Consider the following 14,336-nt stretch of genomic DNA (forward strand, 5'->3'; position numbering starts at 1 on the left):
CGGTTCCTCATCCTGAATAGTGCTAGAATTAATTTTTTTTTAATTAAGGCTTGCGTTAAGATTTTTCGGTGAGTTACTGGGAGAAAAGGAGAGGAGGCGCTACACTATTGTTTGGAGTTAGACGCCGGGAATGTCATTTTCGTTCTACATCTGTCGCGACACTAAATGCTGAAACTGACCAACTATCATCGTCGTTGCCGAGTTTCGTCATTGCTGTCGTCTTTAGCGGACATTTTCTGGTTCTACCTACTCAAACAAAGAGGCACATACAGCTGGTGTATAATCCGTGAAGCCAGTATCATACACGAAAAAAAAGTCATGGCGTATCTCCTAATACCGTGGCCGACCTCTCTTTGTTCGGCGCAGCGCAGCAGCTCGAGATGTCCTCTGCAGAAATAATGACCCGCCCATAACTGCGAAAATGTTGTGAGTGCAGGATTTTGTGCACGAGCTCACCTCTCTATTATGCCCCCTAAATCTCAGATGGCGTTCATCTCGGGCTATCTGGCCGGCCAGATCATTCGCTCGAATTGTCCAGAATGTACTTCAAACAAATCACGAACAACTGTGGCCCAATAACATGGCGCATTGTCATCCATAAAAATTCCATTCTTGTTTGGGAACGTAAAGCCCTTGAATGGCTGCAAATGTGCTCCAAGTAACCGAACATAACCATTTTCAGTCGATCGTCGGTTCAATTGGACCAGAGTACCCAGTCAGCTCCATGTAAAAGTAGCCCACATCATTATGGAGTGACCAGTACCTCGCACAGTGCCTTGTTGACAAGTCTGCACCACAGTTGAACTCTAACGTCACCTCTTAGCAACTGAAATCGAGACTCATCTGACCAGGCCACGGCTTTACAGTCGTCTACGGTCCAACTGATATGGTCATGAGCCCAGGAGCGGCGCTGCAGTCCGATGTGCTGTCAGCAAAGGCACTCGCGTCGGACGTCTGCTGCCACAGCCAATTAACGCCAAACTCCGCAGCTCTGTCCTAACAGATACGTTCGTCGTACGTCGCACACTGATTTCTGCGGTTATTTCACGCAGTGTTGCTTGTCTGTTAGCACTGGCAGCTCTAAGCAAACGCCGCTGCTCTCGGTCGTTAAGTGAAGATCGTCGGCCACTGTCTTGTCCATCGTGACACGTAATGCCTTAAATTTGGTAATGTCGGCACACCTATGACACTGTGTATGCCGGAATACTCAGTTCCATAACGATTTCCAAAATGCATTGTACCATGGATCTAGCTCCAAATACCATTCCTCGTTCAGAGTCTGTTAATACCCGTCGTACGGCCACAATTACGTCGGAAACATTTTTACATGAATCATCTGAGTATAAAAGACAGCCCCCCTAATGCAAGAATGCCCATACGATAGCTTACTGGTGGGGCGGGGTGGGAGGGGATGGGCTAACTAGGGCGGGGGTTTGAAGTATTTTTAATACCGGTACTATGGAAGACGAATGGCTACTTGCAAGTACTCAAGCTTTTTAGTTTCGACCACGTTAAAAACCTGAGTAATACCGACTTTTAAATCTTTTGTAGAAAGAAAAACACAATACTACACAATATTTTTTCCTATTGCTGAGATCCATGGGGGAGGGGAGAGCGCGTCATCCCTTTGCCAATGCACTGCCCTTTTATACCTTGTGTACACTATGCTACCGCCTTCTGCATATGTGCTTATTGCTATCCCATGACTTCTGACACTTCACTGCACTACATTAGTAGTACGTCTGATGTTACAAAAGACGTGTGTTCCCAAAAGACAAGTACGGAGCACAGAGCAGGTGCCAATCATAACATGTGTATGTGACACTCTCTTAAAATAGCTATTTGGAATGTTGCACTGTAGAAGAGACTGGTTGCTTCTGAAATGTAGTGCAAGGGATACTGTAAGTTGTTGCATTCTGTGTGCGTAAATAGTGGTGATGCTAGTGGGAAATGGTTTTCAGTTTCAACCTCTCACCATACCGCCACACGACAGTAATGTTGCGGTGTTCAGTACGAAGACTAGTTCGATACAGCTACTATATCCCGCGAGCACCACATGTTGGTCACCTCTGTATAATTATTGCAATCTACATCACTTTGAAAATTCTTGTTGTTGTCAAGCCATCGTCTCCCTGCGCAATTCCCCCTCCTCGCTTTTTTCCACAACCATCCACCTCTAAAAACACACACACACAGACACACACACACAGACACACACACACACACACACACACACACACACACACACACACACACAGTACAGCACACTTCCCTCCCATTACGAAGTCAATTATTTCTTGATGCCTGAAGCTGGGTCGTAGCACAAGTTGTGCCACAAATTTTCTTTTATCCCCAATTCGATTCAGTACCTTCTCATCAGTTATCCTATCTATCCATCAAATTTCCGGATTCTTCTCTAACACCACATTTCTTATGTCTATTGTGAAAGTTTTCCTTCCGTACAAGGCTGAAGTCCAAATAGTTTCACAAAAGTCTTCCTGACAGGTAAATGTACATTACGTGTTAATACATTTCACTTTTTCAGCAAAACAGTGAAATTTTACAGCTCGCTATAAAAAAACTGAAGACTATAAAAACGGAAAATATAACAATTCATTCAGTACGAAGTGGAAACAAAAACTTGGATTGATGATGATGTGTGTCGAAACATATTTTGGAGAAAATAAAACAAAACTTTGTTTTACGTCCAGGTGGAACCACAGGATTTGATCATCTCGTCTCGCAGTGGGATAAAAGTCTTACCGCATGGGTGATTACTTTTGAGCGAAACCATTCCATTGTCCAGTTGTGGCGGGTGTTCGATTTTCATTTGACTGCCCCTCATACTACTACTACTACTACTACTACTACGTGATCAGGCCCAGTGGACCGCAAGCATTTACAAGTTTCCTTCTCCACTGTATTCTGTCCATTGCTGCTATCCGCCATTCGTCCACATCTATTGACATTTGTTTTAAATCTTCATGGAGTCCATCCCTCCAACGCTTCTTGGGTCTCCCTGGCGGTCTCTTTCCTGTAGGTGTGAAATCCAGGAGCTTCCGAGGCCATCTGTGATTCTCCATCCGGGCCACATGGCCGGCCCACTGCATTCGTTTGGCTTTGACAGCTCCTGCTATGTTGGGCTGCTGGTACAGTTCCTCAAGCTCTTGGTTGTATCTGATCCTCCATTCCCCTGTATCTGTATCCAGAACTGGACCGAAGATCTTCCGAAGCACTTTTCTCTCAAAGACAAGGAGCTTATGGAAGTCCTGTTTCCGGATACTCCATGTCTCACAGCCATATGGAACAACAGGCTGGATCAGGGTTTTGTACAGTCGAATCTTGAACTGTCTGGAGAGAGATTTGGACCGAAGCAGTTGTGCTAGGCTGTGGTAAGATCGGTTTCCTGCTTGTATTCTGGCATTGATCTCTGCTTCACATGACGAGTTCTCAGTGAAAAGTGCCCCTAGGTATTTGAATTCTTGCACTCTCTTGTAGGAATGGTCCCCAACCTGCAGTGATTGTAGATGATCAGCAGTCTGACAATGACCACGCGTCATAACGAGGTACTCTGTCTTAGCTTCGTTTATGTTTAGCCCAAATTTGCTGGCAGCCTCCTTTAGTGCTTTGGTCATTTGCTCCAACTCCTCTTCCGACCTAGAGAGTAAACAGATGTCGTCTGCATAGGCTAAGTATGCCAGTCTCTTTCCTTCGATTTCAATCCCTTCGTTCTCTTGGAAGGTCTCGCGTATGATCTTCTCGAGGGCAAAGTTGAACAGGATAGGGGACAACCCATCTCCTTGCCGGAGTCCTGTCACAATTTCAAATTCCTCAGTTACGCGATTTCCCGTCTTCACCTTTGCATGTGTTTCGTTCAGACAGATCCTTATCAGATTGATGAGTTTCTCTGCTATGCCAAACTCCCTTAAACAGCTGAGCAGGCTCTTGCGATGTATGCAATCATAGGCCTTCTTAAAATCAACGAATAAAATATGCAAATCTTTACCATATTCACCCAGTTTCTCAGTGAGCTGCCGGAGACTGAAGATGTGATCTACTGTTGACCGTCCTGGCCGGAAACCTCCCTGGTACTCCCCAATCACCGATTCTGCCACTGGCTGAATTCTATGTATGAGGCAATTGGACAGGATCTTATAGCAGACGTTAAGCAGTGCGATTCCTCGATAGTCACATTTCAATTTGTCGCCCTTCTTATGTATTGGACAGATCAGAGCTGTTTTCCATTCTCCTGGTAGTTCTTCTTTGGTCCATATTGCCTGTATCAGTCGGTGTATTTTTTCTGCAAGTTTCTCTCCTCCTGCCAGGATCATTTCAGCCTGTATTCCATCTTGACCTGGACTCTTATTCTGTTTAAGGTGTCTGATTCTGGTTTTTATCTCATCCAGGGTAGGTGGGGGATAGTCTGCATCGGCTGTAATTGGGTACTGGAAATCAAACTGCAGTTCGGGTTCATCACAATTTAGCAGCTGTCGAAAGTACTCTTTCCATCTCTCAGCTATGTCCCTATCGTTCGTCAGGATCTTATCACGGGAATCTTTGACAAATTTCTGCTTGGCCTGGTGACCTTTGCAGAGGTACTTCACCCTCAGAAACATTTCTCTCGTCTTTTGTCCTCTGAAGTCTGTTTCTGCTTCAGTGATGATATTCCTTAAATATTTCCTCTTTGCTCTTCTCAGAATTGCTTGTGTAGTCTTTCGGACCTCCTCAAATTGTGCTTTGGCCTGTGCCAGATTTGTCCCCTTCAGCCATTTGTTCCTGGCTTCCTTTCTCCTTTCCAAGGCATCTGCACATTCCTTTCCAAACCAGACCTTCTTGCCCACTGGGTTTCCCATGAGCGTTTCCTTTGCTATATCCCTAACTGAGCTCTGGATGTTTCCCCACATAAGTTCGAGGTCCTGATTCGCGTCCACTTCGCTGAGTGTTTCAAAGCGGTTACTAAGTTGCAACTGGTATCTGGTCTTCGTTGCCTCATCTTTTAGTTTCTCCACATGGTACCTTTCCACTCTTTTTAACTTAGGCCCCGTTCTTCCTTTACACTGTATGTTTAAATGGCCTCTGACCAGGAAATGATCACTCCCACCTTCGGCACCCCGCGCTGTCTTAACGTCTAACACCCCTCATACTAGTAGCGGTTATTGTTTTTTTTTTTCAGTGTAATAATGCAGAGATAGAACGTGTTAACGGAAGGAAGTAAAATCAGTGGTAATGTAGCTATTAGTTGTTGCTGTTCCATTTCGGAACAAACACCTGTGCTTACTATATGGTACCAGTAGGAGGCGAGTGGTAATTGGCAGACTAATCCAGGTATTACTTCATTGCATTCTTCAGCTCAGGGTGTAGAGTCGACAGAAGAACAGAGACAAATAAAGATCCGTTCATAACCATGGCAATATAATTTTGTGAGTAATAATAAACCGAAAATAAAGTGCATGGTTAGCTGTGTCGCGAGGATATGCACGAAGATCTATATCAGCAAGAAGACAATTGGATACCATATTACTCGCAGCAAAAAAAGCTATTATTCGCAGCAAAAGCCAAAGAATCAGTTACGCAAAGAAGCAGTCATAGAGAATTATAAACTCTGTGAAAATATACGAAATAAATTACAGCGTATGGCTAGGCGAATAAAATATGTCATGGGAATATGGACAGAAGCGTTTACAATTAGGAACATGTGTGCCACTATGTCATGTTAGGGGGAAGCTGTCGCCTGGTAAAACGGCGTGAAGCCATAGGAAGGAGTGAAGACTGGCTTACACGGATTAATACATAAGCACATTGTGAAAGATTTGTGGCCCGATGAAGGGATTCACCCACGTCGATACAACTCATCGGTCGTATCGAACGAGGTGAGTGGACAGAAGAACGGTGATAAGTTATCTTTGGAGGTACTGGTGAATACGGCGAGTATAAAAGCGGGTCCTAGGTTCCAATAAAGGCATTTCATAGAAGGGTTGACGGCCTGACGATGCGAACATTCCGAAATTTTCACTAGACAGGGATGTATCACGAAAACAATGAGGTATGGCGGATCTATGGTCTTACCAGAAGCTCTAAAAGTAGTCTCCAGTAATGAAGTTAGAAGAAGGAGAGAGGTGTGTGGTTTAGCATGAGCAACACTTAAAACATCACTGTATTTTTACATAACTACAGTGGGACAGAAAGAGGATGAATCGTAGTTGTTGAAAAATATGTGGGTGACAAAAAGGGAAATAAATGGGGTGTAAAAGCGAAACAAAAACTGGATAGAGAGATTACTTCAGGAAGTGGTGCATTGTGGTCATTGACCCTAGTACAGTAAACCGCAGAAACTGTCACACAAAACGTACATTAGTGTAACAGTGACACACAGCCGTTTTATGCAAACACCTCATAATCCCACTTGCTGTAACACTCAGAGAACAATATTCCTGGTAACAAATTTTAATTTTAAAAATGAGAACGGGAGTGTTAAGTACAGTGGTATTCTCGTTCAAAGTCGTTACTCCATCATTTCAACGATTTTGGCACCTGTGTTGACAGCAATGGCTTGCTGCTTTCCTCGAACGTTAATGGTACGTTCCTTCCTGTCTTCTGAATCCTAAGTTGTGTTTCAAAGTGACGGTCATAGGTGACCGTAAAGAAGGAGCGGGGATTTCCCTCCTAGAATCTGAAGTACAGGATTTTTTTTCATATAATTAAGTGAATAACCGTCAATTCTCTGGTATACAAAATTAGTTTTTTGTGTCACCTATAAAATTTAGTTCTTAAATCAAGAGAAGTCGCGGAACTGCCCAAGTCCTTCATATTTATTTGGAATCTTGCCATTCTCCCCCCCCCTTTTTTTTCAGGATAAATTTCTGTGGACGGTTCTGATGATGCGGACGAGTTGTCAATGCGAAGGTTTACGAGAACCGAAGAAAATGTTTCATGGATAATAATTTGTGTACCAGGAGTTACAACACCCTTCTTCACGAATGGTTCGCAGAACGGCAGCGAGAGATCTGAATTATCGTCCTCGATCCTTGCAAGCAGTTCACTGCATACGACTACAGCTGGCGAATAATATAAACCAGTGAAAGCAATTGATAGCCAAATGACTGAAGCTCAGGCAGAACCATAGAGACATAGCGTTGACAGGCGAAAGAAAGTAAAAAAATTCAGCTGTGGACGGATCTATTATTAGATGCCATGCTTCCTTCTCAGAACTGGTAGTCTTCCATACCAGTAGCCTCCTTCCATAAACAGAATATTAACTACAATGGTCTGAACTACTGGACGACCTCGCGTAAGAGGACGTCTTTTCTTCAACGATTACCAGTTTTCCGAGGTCGAGAGTCTCAACATGATTTCCGACTCCGTACATTTTTTTCGGAGCTTCTACAGGGGCATGATCTTCATATTCAGGGTCAGTTTTATCAAGAGAATCAAGAATGGGTTATCCTGTTTGTGCTTATTTTTCTTTTGTCTAAATACATTTCCTACGCGCCATATGTATAAAAAACACTATGTAGAAAAACGAAAACGCGAGATCAGATAGTAATTATAGCTGTGCTCCGAACAGCAAATACACTTGTGAACACCAATTAGCTATAATAAGATAACAGATAAAACCCACTGAAGATGGAGCAACTTCTCTGAAACATGTATCGGCAGTAAAACAAGAAAAATTGTGTTTACTCGAGGCAAATGACAAAAAGTACGTACACCATTGTCAAACGGACCCTACAGGAGTTCTTTCTGCCGAATTAATTTAGTAAATTGCCACAGACTGGAAGGTCCATGTTCTACTACATGTTCACACTGATAAGAGCTGCGTCAGACAGCAAAAAAAAAAAAAGCAATAAGTAAGCTTACAGGATAAGAGTGATGCAGGAATAAATTAGGTATTACGGTTAACAGTCGTCACACTATACAGCAGGCAAGCCGGGAGAGGACAGAGTTATTTCCGTCGTCAACGGACAAGAATAAAAAAAAAAACCCCAAAGACATTCCGAGGTACCTCAAAGACAGGCGAAGCGGAAAAAAAAGAAATGAGCGGGTTTCCTCACCAGAAAAACCGTCGAGAACGGCCAACTCGGCGACTCGGATCACTACGCGGTCGCGCCGCTACCGAGCTACGCTGGCGTACTACGGTCGAGTATCTGCGTGGCCTCGGACACAGCTGGCGCGGAAGGAGTGGAGTGGCGCGGCCAAGAGAAGGGACTTTAAGGGGAGGGGAGAGGGGGGGAAGGGCGTCAAATGGGTCACCGGCAGGAGGGGGCCCGGGCCAGCTCCTGCTGGCGGGAGGGGAAGGGGGGAGGGTGGCGGGAGAGAGCCGCAGCAGCAGCCGCGCCACGAGGAAGAGCCGGCGAAACTTTTGCGTCACTACACACACACACGCACACACATACACATACACATACATGCATACAGGGTGACGTGCCTCTTGCGCAATGGCGGCGCCCGAGAATATAAACAGCTTTGTTTTCGGCGAAGCGCGCCGCGCAGGCTACTGTGCACATGACAGCACCGACCTTGCGTGCGAGCATGTATGCTCGCTCGCACACACGTGCACGCATGCGTTCATTCGCAAAAATGCAATTCCGGAAAGGCTGTAAAGGCGCAGACGTGCCGCCTAAGAGAAGACAAAACAAACTTTACAGTACTTGCTCCGCCGCGTTCCAGCACAAAACAGTCAATGGTGCCTGACTGCTCGACCCCATTTGCAGAGGTCGTAAAGTTATTGCGCTCTTTGTGTGTGTGTGTGTGTGTGTGTGTGAGTGAGTGAGTGAGAGAGAGAGAGAGAGAGAGAGATACTGCCCCTTACTACTGTCACTGTAGATAATTTTAAAACTGGGGCAACCACAGCTAAAATAGTTACACAGAGATGCTTGACACTTCATCTACATCTACATGATTACTCTGCAATTCACATTTAAGTGCTTGGCAGAGGGTACGTCGAACCACAATCATACTATGTGTCTACCATTCCAATTCCGAACAGCGCGCGGGAAAAACGAACACCTAAACCTTTCCGTTCGAGCTCTGATTTTTCTTATTTTATTTTGATGATCATTCCTACCTATGTAGGTTGGGGTCAACAAAACATTTCGCATTCGGAAGAGAAAGTTGGTGACTGAAATATCGTAAATAGATGTCGCCGCGACGAAAAACGTCTTTGCTTTAATGACTTCCATCCCATCTCGCGTATCATATCTGCCACGCTCTCTCCCCTATTACGTGATAATACAAAACGAGCTGCCCTTTTTTGCACTCTTTCGATGTCCTCCGTCAATCCCACCTGGTAAGGATCCCACACCGCGCAACAATATTCTAACAGAGGACGAACGAGTGTAGTGTAAGCTGTCTCTTTAGTGGACTTGTTACATCTTCTAAGTGTCCTGCAAATGAAACGCAACCTTTGGCTCGCCTTCCCCACAATATAATCTATCTGGTCTTTCCAACTGAAGTTGTTCGTAATTTTAACACCCAGGTACTCAGTTGAATTGACAGCCTTGAGAATTGTACTATTTATCGAGTAATCGAATTCCAACGGATTTCTTTTGGAACTCATGTGGATCACCTCACACTTTTCGTAATTTAGCGTCAACTGCCATCTTTTCTAAATCGCTTTGCAACTGATACTGGTCTTCGGATGACCTTACTAGACGGTAAATTACAGTATCATCTGTGAACAACCTAAGTGAACAGTTTTTTTTCTTTTTGTAAAGGTGTTTAAACTGCTAAAATGAAACTGAATCAAATGTGCAAAGGTCTTTTGTAGCTGTATTTCTTCGGGTAACTTATAAACCCACACAACCGGTTTCGTAACTGCATTGCGGTACGGAGCTGGTGCTGAGTGGAAAAGTATTGAGCCATAATGAATTTATTAAAGTTTCTAAAAAACACTAATGTATTTAGTTTTATTACCAAAAGTCCAAGAATAACATTGACTGAAAAGACTAAATTTCAGCAAACACCTCAAAACGGCAACAGTATAAAATGGCTTCCTTTTAGTAAAGAATATTAAATGAAGTAAAAAAAATACATTTGCATTATAAATAGCAAAACATAAGGGAGTTTCAGCTCTCTGAGACTGCAGACGTGTGTGCAAGTTGCGCTTGCGTGAGGTGTGTGTGTGCGTGTGTGTATGTGCGTCTACTGCTGACAAAGTCCTTACCGGCCGAAAGCTATAATTGTGTGAATCTTTTTATTCTGCCTATCGCGACTCGGCATCTCCGCTATATGGTGAGTAGCAACTTAGCTTCTCTCGTATTGTTACAGTCCATCTTGGATTTTCCATTGTTTGAAAATATATGATCAAATGATTATGTCACAAATTTCAACCTTCGGCTGTTGCCAGTAATTATCAAAACGCCATTGCCTTAGAGGTAGCCAAAATGACTGACAAATATGGTTCAGATTTATGATGATAGAGGCGGTTGTAGAGGCAACGCCATTAGCAATCATTCCTCCGCCTCTACTAAAATAGGACAGGAGTCGCTACCACAGTACTAGAAACCTTCACTGAAAATTTCAGTCATGGTACACAGGCATTTTTAACCAGATCACATGTAACAAGAGATACAATCACCTATCCTGTAACACTGAAACAACTCGTTAATTATTTAGTAAAAATTAAATACACTACAAATGCAGACATTATTCTTTACTTTTTTTGTAAAAGTAAACAATGTAGTAAACAGCTCGAGCTCGTGATACAGAACAGGTAACTACAGACATGCCCTAGAAATAAGGTAGCTAGATTCAACAATTTTCACTGACTATAAAGTACAATTCGTAAATCAGAAGAATTACATCTGCATTCTATACCCTTAGATTCTAAAATCAGTTTGAAATAGTGATAGCCACAACCCCACACACATTGACAGAACTGAACTCAAGTAGTACCAGGAAAAACCCGCATTAATAACCTATTTATATACATAACAACAGGCAACCAGGATACTGAATCAAAATAGCCACCACACGACACCAAGTGACGTGCACACTAATCGAGTGCGCACAGTGATTTCTCGTAAAATCCAGCGCCCATTGACAAACGCTTGCTTAGATAGCGCCTAGAGAAGGAATTAACAAACATTACTCGCAGCCGAAAACCCACGGATATCATCCAGCAGACGCCACCGCGTCCATCACTTGCGCAGGTCGCACCGGACTCCAACCCGGCGCCACAATGGACACAAACTGCTTGCAACTTCAATAGCAAAGGACGCGCTGAATACTGTCGTCCTGCCGAAGTAGCTTTTAACGAGCCATGTTCACGGCAAAGGCACCACTTGCCAAAGGGCCACGGCAGGGGCTTGGCCATTACACGCCGCCTCACTCGTGCTCTTCGCCGTCCGTGTCACACACACACACACACACACACACACACACGCCGCCTCACTCGTGCTCTTCGCCGTCCGTGTCACACACACACACACACACACACACACACACTTCCCTCCAGGTCGCAGCAGCCATAACTACCTTCTCCTCCGACCTGCCATCTACCGGCGACGGTAACGCTCCATGCACACTTGTAGCCAGAGGGATTCCAAATCCGCGGGAATTAGGCGAAATTAAACACGGGCGCACGGCACAGTAGCTATATAAGTTGCATCTTTTGGTGCAAATACAGGGTGTTGCAAAAAGGTACGGCCAAACTTTCAGGAGACATTCCTCACACACAAAGAAAGAAAATATGTTATGTGGACATGTGTCCGGAAACGCTAACTTTCCATTTTGGAGCTCATTTTATTACTTCTCTTCAAATCACATTAATCATGGAATGGAAACACACAGCAACAGAACGTACCAGCGTGACTTCAAACACTTTGTTACAGGAAATGTTCAAAATGTCCTCCTTAGCGAGGATACATGCATCCACCCTCCGTCGCATGGAATCCCTGATGCGCTGATGCAGCCCTGGAGAATGGCGTATTGTATCACAGCCGTCCACAATACGAGCACGAAGAGTCTCTACATTTGGTACCGGGGTTGCGTAGACAAGAGCTTTCAAATGCCCCCATAAATGAAAGTCAAGGAGAGCGTGGAGGCCATGGAATTGGTCCGCCTCTACCAATCCATCGGTCACCGAATCTGTTGTTGAGAAGCGTACGAACACTTCGACTGAAATGTGCAGGTGCTCCATCGTGCATGAACCACATGTTGTGTAGTACTTGTAAAGGCACATGTTCTAGCAGCACAGGTAGAGTTTCCCGTATGAAATCATGATAACGTGCTCCATTGAGCGTAGGTCGAAGAACAAACTAAAATGAGCTCTAACGTGGAAATTAAGCGTTTCCGGACACATGTCCACATAATATCGTTTCTTTATTTGTGTGTGAGGAATGTTTCCCGAAAGTTTGGCCGTACCTTTTTGTAACACCCTGTATAAATGCTGTGTCATAGGTAACAGAACGCCGCAGTGTAACGGTTGGCATGGCTGGGTAAATGACTTCAGCACTCCTTTACTGACAAAAAACAATCGTCAAATGATAAAAAAGACCATCCGGTCACAGTCTCAGCACCCGGACGACAACCTCAGCACAAGCTTAGGCAACACACCGGACGCTCGTATGTTGTCTGCTGCTCTGTTGGCGACAAAAATACATAAATACGTCGGCTTTTGTCACTACAGGACCCAGTACTCCCCAGAATAACATGTACGAAGGGCATTTTGCTGCTTGACGTAGGCCGACAAGAGCGTACTTTAGTCGGAATGTGTACAGTTCGCGACTTTAATTCAGACATATGAAGCTGGTATCTGTACAGATATCTTGCTGCTCTCGACGTATGAAGTTATAATGAAACCTTTCGCTGCCTACAGGCGTTGATAAATATCAACGGGGACAGTTGACACATTTTTCAACTTATAAGCTCCCGTCTCCTTGGAGATTATATGGGTTAATTAATGATTATTCAGATGCTACGAGAGAGGCGTTGTGCAGCACGGAGAGGTTTACCACTGCAATTTCTAGTGAACAGTTTCCGGGACGAGTCGTACAACATATTACTTCCTCCCACATACGTCTAGTGAAGTGACCACGACGAAAAAATATGAGAAATTAAAGCTAATACAGAGGCTTACCGCAATCGTTCTTCCCAAGTGCCATTCGCGAGTGGAACAGGGAAGGTGGGGGCCAGTTAGCGGTAGCAAAAGTACCCTCCTCCACACTCCGTTAGGTGACTTGTGTAGTATGATGTAGATGTACTTGTACAATATATGAAAGCAATTAATATTTTGTAATATCGTCGCTGTCGCTATTTTCGGGTCGATGTTATCGAGATATCGATACCATTCTAGGCATTGTTATCGATACTAAAGATTGTACCCAATCTGATATTGGCACGACCCTACTAACTTGCCATCACTGTATATTATATTCTACAGAGGTTTGAGATTTAACTCAAGACACAGGCTTGCAGTCTACTTACATCAAACTACATGTCATGATGTCTCCTCCGCTCGCAGATCAATTACTGCTGATTAAATTTTCTCCCACCACAAGGATAAATTTTCTTCCACCACGAGGACTCGAACCGGCTACCTCCGACTCGAGCGCCACAGCACTAGCGGCCGTTCGTGACCTCGCGCCACAGAGGCCGGTTATTATTTTGTTTACCACCTACAAAGAGAAAATGTACGCTGCCACGTCATGGCAGGAATATGGTGCTCCGTCGGGAAGCGAGCCAGCCACAGCGTATTTACTGGGCGGCCCGTAAAATGCTCTTAGCCAAGCAGTCGAGTTGCCAAGAATTCGTGTGGCTTTACGGTCCAACACGTCATCTCCAACGAGGTCGCGATGGACTCTTCGCTTCTGGTCGCCACCTCCTTTCTTTTTTACAAAAATAAATTTCGGAAGAGGTCTGGCTGGATTTATGGTAAGCCAAGCATTCCACAGTACATTCGAAATAACGTACGAAAAATGCTCATGTTTCGTCATTCCAGTGACTGTTGGCTCTCCGTAATCATGAAATTACTGATAACGCTGCAATGCATACTTTCAAGTACGGGCTGTGCCAGCAGAAGTCCTGCACAGTGGTTCTTTCACGCTGTTCGATGAGGGATGAAACGGTCGTGCAAAGTGCACTGTGGTTGCATGATGTCTAGTTAAGTTACATCTGCCATCACCTTGACTTTTAGAGTCCTCGCGTGCATTTCATGTGCAAATGCAGACCAGTGAAAAGCTTGTGGGACTTTTCGATTCCAAGGACTTGGATCGTTGGTTTGGTAAGGACATCTGGTTTCTGATGAGACTGTTTGTGAGGGTAGGAGATGCATCTGACTGCCACTTTCACTTTCTTCCTTCTTCCAGACGACGAGTGAGTCTAGAAAGATCATGACG

The 14,336-nt window shown here is 44.4% G+C and overlaps 1 protein-coding gene across 1 annotated transcript in view; it reads right to left on the minus strand.

Annotated features, from left to right (window-relative positions):
- Nucleotides 1-14,336, minus strand: part of LOC124803420 — a 909,999-nt gene that overhangs the window by 704,098 nt on the left and 191,565 nt on the right. The gene's annotated exons all lie outside the window — the stretch shown is intronic.

The sequence above is a fragment of the Schistocerca piceifrons genome, chromosome 6 (assembly GCF_021461385.2).
Source record: "Schistocerca piceifrons isolate TAMUIC-IGC-003096 chromosome 6, iqSchPice1.1, whole genome shotgun sequence".
Taxonomy (NCBI): Eukaryota; Metazoa; Arthropoda; class Insecta; order Orthoptera; family Acrididae; genus Schistocerca; species Schistocerca piceifrons.